The 14,082-nt window shown below is 46.1% G+C and overlaps 1 protein-coding gene across 5 annotated transcripts in view; it reads right to left on the reverse strand.

Annotated features, from left to right (window-relative positions):
- Positions 1–14,082, reverse strand: part of SLC7A2 (solute carrier family 7 member 2) — an 88,135-nt gene that overhangs the window by 40,154 nt on the left and 33,899 nt on the right. Inside the window, exon 1 of one of the 5 annotated variants that reach the window (XM_051842593.2) lies at positions 13,481–13,616. The exons of the other annotated variants lie outside the window; for them this stretch is intronic. The gene's annotated coding sequence lies outside the window, so the exon portion shown is untranslated. Of the gene's footprint in view, positions 1–13,480; positions 13,617–14,082 lie in introns of those variants that run through there. 5 annotated transcript variants of the gene reach the window in all.

The raw sequence follows: 14,082 nt of genomic DNA on the forward strand, positions 1-14,082 counted from the left end.
TATCTAATGGAGAGATGGATACAGGAGACTGGAATGCTTTATTACACTGGACAAAAGGTTTTACATTTTCTGAACCTGAAAAATTCCTCAACATCTGTGTCTTAACACTTTAATGTTAGTCAGTGTTTATTTATTTATTTGAGAAGTAGAATTATAGACAAAGAGAAGGAGAGAAGGTCTTCCATCCGCTGGCCCATTCCCCAAATGGCTGCAATAGCTGGAGCTAAGTCAACCCAAGGCCAGGAGCCAGGAGCTTCTTCTGGGTCTCCCACACAGGTGCAGGGGCTCAAGCACTTGGGCCATCTTCTACTGCTTTCCCAGGCCATAGCGGAGAGCTGGATAGGAAGAGGAGCAGCTGGGACACAAACTGAGCCCATATGGGATGCTGGTGCCACAGGCAGAGGCTTAGCCCATTACCCACAGTGCCAGCCCCATCAGGGGGTTTTTTGGTTGTTGTTGAAAGATGCGGCTTTATTTATTCCACAAATAATGCAGTGCTCTCTACTAGGCACTGAAACAACCATACATTAAAGCTGCCAAAATCCCTCCCTCATGGTACTCAGTGTGGACAAAGTGGCACAGATGAAGCCACTATAACATCACACAGCAAACACTTGTGCACAACGGATATGGAGGCTCCAAAAGCAGCCTTTGACTGGAATTCAGGTAGTTGGAGAAGCTTTCCTACAGAGAGCACTGTTTAATTCGAGCAATAAAGGATGCACTGGAGCCAGCCATGTGAATGTATAGTGGGAAGGAGGGCAGGAGAGGATGGTGGGAATTAAGTGTTTAAATGAGGACTGGCAAGTGCAAGGGAACAGAAGGCAATTCTGTAAACCCAGGTTACTGGGATGAGGGAAAGGATACTGGTGAGGAAAGGTAAGCAGAGGGGTTCCAAGGTCACGCAAGGAACCTAAATTTCGTCATTAGGGCAGTGTCCCTGAGGGACTTTAAGCCAGATATAGACTTTGGGAAAACCATTCTGATTGTACTGTAGGGAAGCAATGAGAAGGATCAAGACCAGAGTTACAGTGGAAGGTAAATAGACTACTGCAGTAATCTAGGCAAGAGGGACTGTGAGCTTCCCTAGGCTATAGGAAGTGGGGAAGAGAAGGATGCAAAGGATACAAAAGTCAGAGACTGGATTTTGGAGGCACAGTTGCTGGATAGTCTGTGTGTGCTCTTCATGTTAAATAAGGAGCAAAACAAAGGAGGTTCTTTATGACCACTGATTTGCAGGTATGTGGGGAACTGTCATGTACTCTCAACAGAGCTCAGGACAGCACAGAAGATGACAGAGAGCTGAGAACTACTAGAATAGAGATGGTCATAAAATGCACAGATATCATAGGGGGAATCAAAATACTGATATGCAGGCCGGTGTCATGTGCAGGTTAAGCCACTATGCTGGCATCCTACGTGATGGTTAGTTTTAGTCTTGCCTGCTCCACTTCTGATCTAGCTCCTTGCTAATGACCCTGGGAAGGCAGTGGAAAATGTCCCAAGGACTTGGGCCCCTGCCACCCATGTGAGAGACCAGGATGCAGTGCAGGACTCCTGGCTTTCACCTGGCCCAGCCCTGAGTATGTGCCCACAGAGGAGACAGAAGAGGAGGCCAGAGTGGTAGAAGGAACCAGGAGATGGTCCAACACAAAAGCGACTGAGTTTCTCAAGAAAGTAGTCATCAGGGTCAGGCGGTGTTTGTGGGTTTTTTTTTTTTTTTTTTTTGACAGAGTTATAGACAGTGAGAGAGAGAGACAGAGAGAAAGGTCTTCCTTCCGTTGGTTCACCCCCAAATGGCCGCTACAGCCGGCGCTGCGCCGATCCGAAGCCAGGAGCCAGGTGCTTCTTCCTGGTCTCCTGCGCAGGTTCACGGACCCAAGCACTTGGGCCATCCTCCACTGCCCTCCCGGGCCACAGCAGAGAGCTGGACTGGAAGAGGAGCAACCAGGACTAGAACCCAGCACCCATATGGGATGCTGGTCCCACAGGCAGAGGATTAACCAAGTGAGCCATGGCGCCGGCCTCATGGTGGTGCTTTGAAAAAGGAATGAAGTATACTCTTAGGATTCAGTGGCAAGGAAGTCCAGTGACCTAGACGAGAGAGGTTTCTGTATCATGGCGAGGTAGGTGGGGAAGCCAGGCTACAATGGACTGAGGTGATGAGAGGAGGGGAAATGAAGGGAGCATATGCAGGTGGCTTTCTTAAGCAGATGACATGAGAGGTACATGGAGGGGAGGGAGATTTTTTATAAAGAGGAGACTTACAATACTTAGATACTGTTGGGAAGGTACCTGTAGCAAGGGAGAAGTTCAGAAGGGAGAAGAGGCAAAGTAAGTTCTAAATCAAAGTGGAAGACTGAGATCCTAAAGTTCAAATAGTATATGGCTTATAGATCATAGTTTATAAAAAGCAATAACCAAGTTGCATCAGATGGATTTCAATATAACTTTGTGCAAAACAGAGTTCGCTCCATCTCTGTTTTTACTACTTAAAACTATATTCCTGGGCTAACGCTGTGGCACAGTAGGTTAAGCCTCTGTCTGTGGTGCTGGCATCCCATATGGGTGCAGGTTCAAGTCCTGGCTGCTCCTCTTCCAATCAAGCTCCCTGCTAACGGCCTGGGAAAGCAGTGGAAGATGGTTCAAATGCTTGGGTTCCTGCATCCATGTGGGGGACCGAGGAGAAGCTCTTGGCTTCTGGCTTTGGACCAGCCCAGCTCCAGCTGTTGTGGCCATTTAGGGAGTGAGCTAGCAGATGGAAGACCTCTCTCTCTGTAATTCTGCCTCTCAAATAAATGAATAAATCTTAAAAAAACTATATTCCCATTCTACAAATGAAAAAAATAAATGCACACTTTAATGTATGCATCTACCATACAGTTAAAATGACAGGCTCTCTGAATTGTCAGAAAACAGTAATATTTGTGATGACACTTTCATGCAACAAAATATTTTAAGGGACTGGGTTTCTAGATTACTGAAGTTTAAATCTAAATATTTGACTATTGTGGAGTAAATCTTGCCACAATTCAGTAATCCTGTAAATGCTGCTGAATTCTAGGTGGCCCCTGCTGCAGTAACAGGCATCCAAACTTCTCACCTTCACACGAGGGTGATTCGTTCAGTGTAACTTCTCAAAGAAACCTTAAAAAAAACACACACACACACACACACAACAGTGTTAAGACTAATAATACTATCTTCATTCTCCTTTTTAAAATATTTTTAAAGATTTACTTATCTGAAAGAGAAAGAGAAAGAGAAAGAGAGAGAGAGAGAGAGAGAGAGAGAGAGAGAATGTGAATCTTTCACCTGCTGATTCATTCCCCAGATGGCCACAATGGCCAAGGCGGGGTCAAGTTGGAGCCAGGAGCTTCTCCAGGTCTTTCACGTGGGTGGCAAGGGCCCAAATACTTGGGCCATCCTCTGTTGCTTTTCCAAGGCCATTAGTAGGGAGCTGGATCAGAAGTGGAGCAGCCAGAACACAAACTGGCACCTATATGGGATGCCAGCCCCCATTCCTCTTTGAATCCACCGTCCACACAAACTGGGGCCAATTTCAGGATGCCAAGGAAAACCAGAGGACCCAGAAGAACTCACACTCTTGCCGTCTTTCTAAACAGCTACTGCTCAGGAAGAAATCTTGACTTATTTTTGAGTGAGTAGCTAAGTTTCAGATTAAGGACGCTGTGATGATATGCCTGGACTCTGAGGGGCGGTCAAGTGTAAGAAAGCTCTTTTGTCTAAAGGTAAAGAACTGAGAGACGACACCTTCATTTCCTTTAATCATTTTCTTTCCAAACACAGCTAAAGTGCCCTTTTCAATCTGCCATCCAAACAAGTTTCCCCAGACAGCTACCTAACTTAAAACCCAACCACTTTTGCTGAAATCCTAGACAACATTCCTTCCATCATACTGTGGCAGAAAAGGAATTTAACAAGAATTCACATTTCATTTTTACTTCCAAGTTCATAAATTCTGATTGGATACTGAGTTATGATTTATGGTTTTTGGTTTTGCTGAAAAGCCATTTCTTTAAAAATGTTCATTTTCCAAACTATATTTTCAGTTTTGAAAAGCATGTTCCAATTTGGTTGTTCTTAAAATACAGAAACATTGTGTGACCACAGAATTTCAAAGTTAGCACTTTGGCAGATTGTTGAAACACTGCTATTGGCTCAAGGAAGTTTCCAAGTTCCTGTTGGCTTCAACTAAACTTAAAGCATTCCTACTGTGTGCTTAGAGAAAGCAATTAAACGGGTACCATTTCTACATCATCATGATTCAGAGCATAAAAAATGTGTATGTAAAATACGCAAACTAGGAACAATTTTACAAATTAGAACAATCTGAAATGATTAAGTCTTTCAAACTGAAGTCTGTCATTCTTGTCACATTTCTGTTCTACTTATTAATATGCTGTAACCATAAACAATTTCTCCAAAACATTTTCATCAGATTTTGTCTCAATTTTTATAATAAATGGGTACTTCAAGAACTTTATGGAAGTGAGACATTTGGTCTAGGGTTAAGGTGCTGGCATTCCATACTGAAGTACCTGGGTTTCAGTCTCTGCTCCACTCCTGATTCCAGCTTCCTGCTAATGTGCATGCACTCTGCAAGGCACTAGGTGTCGGCTCAAATAGTTGGGTTCCTGCCACCCATAGGGGAGATATGCAGTGGGTTGTCATAATCCTCTGGTTTTGGCCTGGCCTAGCCTGGACTGCTATAGGCACTTGCAGAGTGAACCAGCTGATGAAAATGTCTTACCCTCTTTAATATAAAAATAAAATGTTAAACAAATGGAATTTTGACGATTTACATAATCAGTCACTTCTTAAAATCAATCAAAAGTTTAAATGGTCCTTTAACTTTACTGAAAACAATTCTCTTGACAAAAGATCCTGAGGGTTTCTTTGCTTATAAACATTTAATAGCAAGTGTAGTTACTTATATAAACAGTAAGAAATGGCATCCTTGGTAGGGAGAAGTGAGAGAGAGGATGAAAGGGATTTTAAGGAGTATCAAGAGATACACAGGAAGGTGCAACTCCTTTTAAGTGTGCTTTTGGCAGCTGGTTGTGGGGAGCAGCCCGGACTGGACTGAGTTACTGGAATTAAGACTTATTCTATGCATCTGCTCTCCCACAATATGGCGCTGGGAGAGAAGTAAACAGCTTCCACACAGCTGCCTCCAGTTCAACCAATAAACTGTAGGACTCGCTCCTGATTGGAGGAGAGCAGCGTACTCGGCGTGTGGGCAGCCGAGTTGGGATTGGCAGAGGAGGACTATAAAGGAGGAGAGAGACGGCATGCACCAGGAACATCTAAGGGGAACATCTAGCTGAAGGAACACCTGTGCAGCCCCCGAGAAGAGCCGGCCGGCGGTGTGCCGCTCCCCTGCGGAAGTGGGGAATGTGGCCAGGGGGAACTGCCCTTCCACGGAGGTGGAAGGGATAGTAGCCAACCCGGGAAGAACCAGCAGCAAACCCGGGGAGGGCCGAGCAGACGAAAGAACAGCGCAGGGTCCTGTGTCGTTCCTCCACGAAGAGGGGGAGCGACATATTGGTGCCGTGACTCGGATATGAAGCCTAGGCAGGGTTTAGTGTCGTTCCTCCACGAAGAGGGGGAGCGACATAATGGTGCCGTGACTCGGATAGGAAACGTGACTCGGATAGGAAACCTAGAACGGATAGGAAACCTAGCTCGGATAGGAAACCTAGCTCGGATAGGAAACCCAGGACGGATAGCAAACTTAGGAGGGAAGAAACGGGAAGAACTGGGAAAATATCGGAGAGAGAGACTAGCAAACAGCCTAGGGAAAAGCCGGACGAAAAGGGTGCTGGAAGAAGCTATTGAAAGCCTAGGCATAGACTCGGATACGGACTACGGGGGGAAGCTGGGAGAAATCTCTAAGGTCGAAAGCGAAAGTGAAAGTTAGAACAAACAGACTCGGATGCGGACTGTGGGGAGAGGCCAGGAGAAATGAGGGAGGAGTATTGTTGGAGGAAAGCTTGGGGAAACATACCGGGTAGAGAAAAATGTTAGGGAAATTGAAGCCGCGGGGGGCAGGCCGAGGCTGAAACGAAAGCCACTTTGGGATTCTCAAGTTAGCCCGGGAATAGGGGGCGAAAAGTTAAAACCAGAAGCTGAAACGTAAGCCTGGTTGGGATCCGTCTGATTAGCCTGGGGAGCAAAGGACGGGAAGCCAAACCGTGGGGCGGAGACGTATGCTGGGTTGAATTCGCCAGGCTAGCCCGGGGAACTTAGATTGAATGCTAGTGGCGGACACGTAAGCTACGCTGTGTGACTCGCGGAGGCTGCCGCGCGCAGACAGAGCGTGCGGGGCTCAAGTACATAGGGAACGCTGGGCTAAGTGTGAGACCGCGGAGTGTGCGCGCAAAGCCGAGCCGCGCAGATGAGAGAGGCTGAAGCGGCTCAGAGCCGGCGAGGCGCCGAGAAGCAGCCTCGGGGCGGAGCCCGCTGGCGGGGCGAGGCGCCGGGAAGCTGCGCGGAGCCGTGAAGCTGCCGGCAGGGCGAGGCGCCGGGAAGCCGCGGGGATAAGAGAAACAGAAGTTTAGAAGTAAAGTGAGAGAAATAGGAATGCTGGAAGATAGAAGTAAAATGGGAGAAATAGGAATGCCCGGAGATAGAGAAATAGAGAAATAGAAAGGCCTCCCCTCAACATGGCAATGAGAAAGCTTGGATTCGGTCTGCCTGATTAAGTGAGGCGATGAGCACCTGCGGCGGCTAGCAGCTTATGCGCCGCAGGTCACCGAAGACAGGCACGAATTAACATCAGTAAGGCCTCCCCACAATACAACAATTAGAAGGCTTGGATTCGGTCTGCCTGATTAAGGCGGTAAGCACCAGCAAGCAGCTCGACCAGAGTATGAGCTGCAGATCACCGAAGATAGGCACGAACCAACACTAATAAGTCTCCCCCACAATACGGCAATGAGAAAGCTTGGATTCGGTCTGCCTGATTAAGGCGGTAAGCGCCAGCAGGCGGCTCGACCAGAGTATGAGCCGCAGGTCACCGAACACAGGCACGCATCAGCGCCTAAAAACCTCCTCACAACATGGCGAAGAGAGGACCCGGATTCGGTTTGCCTGATTGATAGGACTTGTAAGAACCTGTGGCAACTCTAGCAAGTAGAGCAGAGTGTGTGCCACGGGACACCGAAGACAGGCGCGTATCAACGCCAAAAAATAAAAAGAAAGGAGGATCTGTGGGGAGCAGCCCGGACTGGACTGAGTTACTGGAATTAAGACTTATTCTATGCATCTGCTCTCCCACAATATGGCGCTGGGAGAGAAGTAAACAGCTTCCACACAGCTGCCTCCAGTTCAACCAATAAACTGTAGGACTCGCTCCTGATTGGAGGAGAGCAGCGTACTCGGCGTGTGGGCAGCCGAGTTGGGATTGGCGGAGGAGGACTATAAAGGAGGAGAGAGACGGCATGCACCAGGAACATCTAAGGGGAACATCTAGCTGAAGGAACACCTGTGCAGCCCCCGAGAAGAGCCGGCCGGCGGTGTGCCGCTCCCCTGCGGAAGTGGGGAATGTGGCCAGGGGGAACTGCCCTTCCACGGAGGTGGAAGGGATAGTAGCCAACCCGGGAAGAACCAGCAGCAAACCCGGGGAGGGCCGAGCAGACGAAAGAACAGCGCAGGGTCCTGTGTCGTTCCTCCACGAAGAGGGGGAGCGACATATTGGTGCCGTGACTCGGATATGAAGCCTAGGCAGGGTTTAGTGTCGTTCCTCCACGAAGAGGGGGAGCGACAGCTGGTCAGTGCCGCCTTGAAATGCGGCCTGCAGAGACTGGGTCACCTGGCCCTTGAGGAGGATGAACAGTGTTGCTTATACTGTGTCCCCTCTTGCTTCCTCCCTGCCCTGGGGGAGCACAACAGAATGTACACATTCACATACCATCACTTCTAAAGAGGATGTATTTGGCTTAACATAAATGTTTGGCAGTTGATTCCTAGAAACCAGCTTGATAGAACAAGCGCACCAGGAGCAGCTGAGGGAACAGAGGCCGAGAGAAAAGAGGACTGTAACTGAGACAGGAGGTTCAGGGCGATTCCTGCTGTCTCAGCAGAGTGTGGAGAAGACAAGCAATGCTGAGCAGGGGCAGCAGACTGTTAGAAAAACTCCTGGGATGTCTGTCAGTACATTCAGTTACTTAACAGTCCCTGAGTGGATTTCATTTTCAAGTATTCTCTTAATTAAAAAAAATAAATTTTTGCCTAAAAAGACTGGGTTGAGTCAAAGCAGAGAGTCAAAATCCAAGTCCCCAACATGAGTGGCAGGGGCCAAATATCTGAGCCCTCATCTGCTGTCTCCTAAGCTGTGCATCAGCAGGAAGCTTCGGGGAGGAGCAGAGCCAGGCATCGAACCCAGGCACTTTGATAAGGGACACAGGCACCTCAGCTAGCATCTTTACCACCAGGTCAAATTCTCACCCCTTAATTTTTAACTATATAGTACATGGTAGATATCATTTAGAAATCTTAACCACACAACTGAAACCCAAGTGGCTACTTCTCATAGGGTGCCTGCAAGGAAATCACCTCCCATCTCGTTTTGCTGAGGATTCCTTTCATTAATGGGTGGCCACCTCCTATGTACCAGGAGAATCCTAACTTTCAAGTTATCCTGTTCCTCCCTAGGGAGCTTCCCCTGCTAGATGGTCTTTCATCACATGGAGCGCTCCTCCTATAACTCCCCTCCAATGGTTTAATTCTGCCTCAAGATCAAATACAGACAAACCTTCTCTTTCAAATAAGTCCAAATGGCCATCTTCCCAAGACTTCTCTAGTACAATGAAATCTGGGAAAGCAAATGATACTCCCAAGAAGACAAAGCCCCTGGTGTGGTCAAGTATAGAGTCTAATTTGCTTATGACTTTACTTCATCCTACATATTCTGATGAATTCTTTCTGCTTACTCTTTAAGGGCCCACACAAATTGCTTCAACATCCCATGCAAAGCTCTGCTGGGTCTGCTCCTGTCTTCTCAGCCCATCTTCTGCTTCCTCCTACTACCCTTGACTTACACTGGGTTTCCTTTTAACTTCCTCAGAACAGGAAGCCTGTTATCGGCTGAAGCCTTTCTGCACCATTCTTTCTCCTTGCTGGAAAGTTACTCCTCTTCATTGTTTGGAGAGCTCCCAGTCACTCTAGACACTCCCTAAACCTAAACTATTAGGACTGCATTACTTGTTCTCACAGCATCATGTGTTTTTATATCCCCTTTCTTGAGAGCTTGTTTGGAGGTTCTAGAAGGGGAGCGCAGCTACTCGTATACCCTTGACCGAAGACCGGTCCTCCTCTAGAGGGGAAGGTTGTTCTTGTCAACTGAGTATGCAGCTTCGGAAGGGACGCACATGGAGCAGTGAGGGAGGGAGGGGACACCTGCCTACCCATCCGGATCAGCCGAATCAACCCTGGCGATCAATGGAGTGACAGATGTGGTAGTCAGATGGCCTTAACATCCTATGTTTATCACAATCACATCCTATATTTACCACAATCACAGGTAAGAATTTGGATGAGCATGTTTCACTCCTTGTTATAGTTTGAATTGTGTTCACCAAAAAGATATGTTGAAATCCTAAACTGGGTATCCTACTTGGTGACCTTAGTTGGAAATAAGGTCTTTGTGGATGTCATCAAATTAAGATGAGGTTATTATGGTAGTTCCTAAGCTGATATGACTAATGTCATAGGAGATTGTCACATGACACACAAGAATGCATGGTGATGACTGGGATGGAAACTGGAGCAAATCAGCTATAAGCACAAAGCCATCAGACTGAAGGCCATGACCAGAAGCTTGAGGAAGGATTCTCCCCTACAGATTTTACAGGAAGCATAGGCCAGCTATCGATTTTGGATTTCTAGTTTCCAGAACTATGAGACAGTACACTTATGCTATTTTAAGCTGCCTAATTTGTGATATATTAATGACAATTTTAGGAAATTAATACTCATTTAGGCTATTAAGTTTCTTGAAATGAAAGCCTATGTTTCATTAATTTTGCATCTCCAGTGTCCTCATAGCTTTTCAAATATAAAACAGAGTGCAGTAGACATTTGTTTAATGAATGAAAGATTCAAATTTGGTTTGCAGTCAGTTAAAACCTCATGTCCTTTTGGAGAGGTCTCCTCAATTCTTTTGGGTTTTACTGATGTTTTTTAAATCTAAAATCCAGCATTTTAAGAATCACACTGTAATACAAGTCCATCAATGTATTAACTATCCTACCTTTATGTCACTACAAACATGATAAACTTATCTTCTATCTAAACCTGACTCACTGATACAAAGAGATGTTAAACTTTTTTTTTTTTTTTTTGACAGAGTTAGTGAGAGAGAGAGACAGAGAGAAAGGTCTTCCTTCCGTTGGTTCACCCCCAAATGGCCGCTGCGGCCGGCGCACCGCGCTGATCCGAAGGCAGGAGCCAGGTGCTTCCTTCTGGTCTCCCATGCGGGTACAGGGGCCCAAGCACTTGGGCCATCCTCCACTGCCTTCCCGGGCCACAGCAGAGAGCTGGACTGGAAGAGGAGCAACCGGGACTAGAACCTGGCGTCCATATGGGATGCCGGTCCCGCAGGCGGAGGATTAACCAAGTGAGCCATGGTGCTGGACCTGAAATGTTAAACTTGACAGCCACAGGCAGAGTACAATGGCCTGCCACCAAAAATATCCCCCCTAACTGACACTGACCTTAATCAACACTCTGCATATATCATAAAACCAATTAGAAACTGACATTCCTATTAACCTTTTCTGAAGATTATGATAGCAAAATGCTGTTAAATGCTTTGCAGAAATCCCGACAGTATATGTTTAAATTTCCCAAATCTATCATTCTAATAATCATGTAAAAAGATGTGGGGTTTGTTAGGCATGAATTGTTCTTGGAGAAATCATGATGCCTTTCGGGGATCAACTACTTCTTTTCCAAGTCCATACCACAAATTGCTGGAATTTTGCTGGGTGAGCAGTGTCCACATCCTCAATCTGAGGCTTGCAGAATCCACACTGGTCTACAGTTGGACAATAAGGACAGCCCTCTCCCTCCTTGCTTCTGCCTCCTCTTCCATACATCAGAGCTCCTCCTCCAAAATTAGAGATGGGCACTCCACACACCTATCTACAAATTCTTTTACCAGTGAGATCTCAATATCCAGACCTGACCCTGAATTAGGCTTTTTTTTTTTTTTAATATTTGAGATGCTGAGTTAGAGAGAGAGTGTGAGAGCAAGAGCGAGAGAACGAGCACTTCCATCTGCTGGTTCACTCCCCAAATGGTTGCAATGACAGGGGCTGGGCCAGGCCAAAGCCAGGAGCTTCCTCCAGGTCTCTCACTTGGGTGCAGGAGCCCAAGGACTCGGGCCATCCTCCACTGCTTTCCTAGGCTCATTAGCAGGGAGCTGGATTGGAGGTGGAGCAGCCAGGACTGAAGCAGCACCCACATGGGATGCTAGTGCTGCAGGCCATGGCTTTAACTCACTGAGCCACAATGCTTGCACCAAACTAGTTTTTAAAACCACTTGGCTCTGTCTCATCAATGTGGGCTTCAGGTTTGCTCATGGTCATTTGTTCTCTCCTTCTGGTCAGGTATCTGACCATTCTTCTTTTGCAGAGAAAAGCAAAATTGGATTTAGTACTGCAGTATTGCTACTACACAGGTTCTCTTTTTTGGTCACCTTCTTCCTAAAAGTATTTCACATAACTTCAAATCACACATTTCTGTGGAATTTTTTCCACAACTTCACACTACTTACTTTACTCTTTTGTATTTTATTTTTACTATTGATTTGAAAAGCTGAGACAGAGATCCAGCACCTTCTAGGATATTCCCCAGATGCCCACAATATCCAGTACTAGGGAACTGGATTCAGGGTTCCCAGGAGAGTGGCAGGGATCCAATTACTTGAGTCATCACTGTGGCCTCTCAGAGTGTGCATTAACAGGAAGCTGGAATCAGAAGCAGAGCCGGACTCAAGCCCAGGCACTCCAATGTGGGGTTGTAGGTGTTCCAGGCACTGTTCTAATGGCTGTGCCAAATGCCTGTCCCCTCTTTGATTTTGTAAATCTGAACCTCTCAAGTCCCATGGCAGCCATAACAAATGCTTCTGATGTCTACCCTTTTTGTTCCTCACTCTGACCATTGTTCTCTAACTAGGATTTTGATTGTATTTGTTTTTTCTTCTTTCTAAACAGTATTACTTTTTAGGGTTACAGTCCTTGCAGTTACATTACATTTTCTCTGCGTATTTAGAAATATGCTTTTAAAAACTCTAGTGTATGTAGACTGAATCCACTAGCTAGTCATTAGGGAATATTCTAAGCTATCAGCAATTATTTCCTTATCACTAAAAGACCAACATTTTATGAATGTTGCCAAAGAGGTGTAACTTGTATAAACTGTTTGAAACTCCTAAACTTTCACTACTCAGCCTATTTCATTTATCTGATGTCAACAAAGACCAAGTTTGTTTAAGAATCTTTCACAGGAAGGTTTCAACAAACCCTGCTTGTAGGAAATGTCCTTGTTTGCAAGCAGGAAAACAATGTTTCATCATCTCAGCTCACAGCCTAGTTGCTTCATGTACCCTAAGAGCGAACTCAACAGAGCCAGTCACTAAGGAGGCACGTAGACATCCACCATGAGAATTTAAAGGCAAACATATCATTGTCCAAATAAAACAAATCCTTTCAGATTATCACCTGTGCCTCCCTCAGGACTGACTACTCCTACAGTTCACATGTCCAAACCCCTATCTGTGTGCTGTCCTTTTTCTAGGACACTGTTGTGTGAGTGCAAAGATAATCTGTTGAGAAACAAGAAGAAAATGCAATAAATGCTAATAAATACAGCCAAAGTTTTGTGCCATTTGTTTCATATTCACAGTTTTTTTCATTATATACATTTAAGGTATAAAACGTGATGATTAAAATGCATGGGATTGAGTTACTACAATCACAAAAATTAACATATCAGATCTGTTACTTCTTTTTTTTTTTTTTGACAGGCAGAGTGGACAGAGAGAAAGGTCTTCCTTTGCCGTTGGTTCACCCTCCAATGGCTGGCGCGGCCAGCGTGCTGCGGCCGGCGCACTGCGCTGATCCGATGGCAGGAGCCAGGTGTTTCTCCTGGTCTCCCATGGGGTGCAGGGCCCAAGTACTTGGGCCATCCTCCACTGCACTCGCAGGCCACAGCAGAGAGCTGGCCTGGAAGGGGGGCAACTGGGACAGAATCCGGCGCCCTGACCGGGACTAGAACCCGGTGTGTTGGCGCCGCAAGGCGGAGGATTAGCCTAGTGAGCCGCGGCGCCGCCCCAGATCTGTTACTTTTTAAAAAATTACTCCTAAACATTTTTTTAAAAGAGGAATACACACAATGAATATATCCATTCTAATGAATTCTAATGAGGCACCCAAAGAAGGATACTACTTACCTTAAAAAAGTCAAGGCAAACTTCTCCACTGGGCTAAAGGCTAATTTTAATAGTACACATGTCGGGGAAAACATGTAGGAAACAGTCCCACGTTAGATACAACATCATCTAGATTTAGGGACAGAGTTATGCTCTGAGTCATTCCTGACTCTTGCCCCAATCAATAATTTTTGGTAATTTCTCCACTTCCAAAAGTTAAAGTGTTATCACTATTAACAGTGAATAGCATGGGGAAATGAGTTACGCATGCTGAAAACTTGTCCCTGATTGCAAACTGTAGCTATGAGGCTTTTACTCCTGCTGCAAGCAATTACACAAAAAAAATCAGGGCTAGGCGTCAAAGTCACATCTCTGTATATAAACACAGCAAACATTTCAGCTAGTTCTTCAGATGGGTTAGAGGGGAATGGGTCATTCTCTGCTGCTTTTCTCAGGCAATTAGCAGGGAGCTGGATCAAAAATGGAGTAGCCGGGACATGAACTGGTGCCCATATGGGATGCCAGTATCGCAGGTGGTGGCTTTACATGCTATGCCACAACGCCGTGTCCAACAACTCATCACCTGACATGGTACCTTTTGATGCTTGGAGAGGGAAAAACCC

This window comes from Oryctolagus cuniculus, chromosome 2 (assembly GCF_964237555.1).
Source record: "Oryctolagus cuniculus chromosome 2, mOryCun1.1, whole genome shotgun sequence".
Taxonomy (NCBI): Eukaryota; Metazoa; Chordata; class Mammalia; order Lagomorpha; family Leporidae; genus Oryctolagus; species Oryctolagus cuniculus.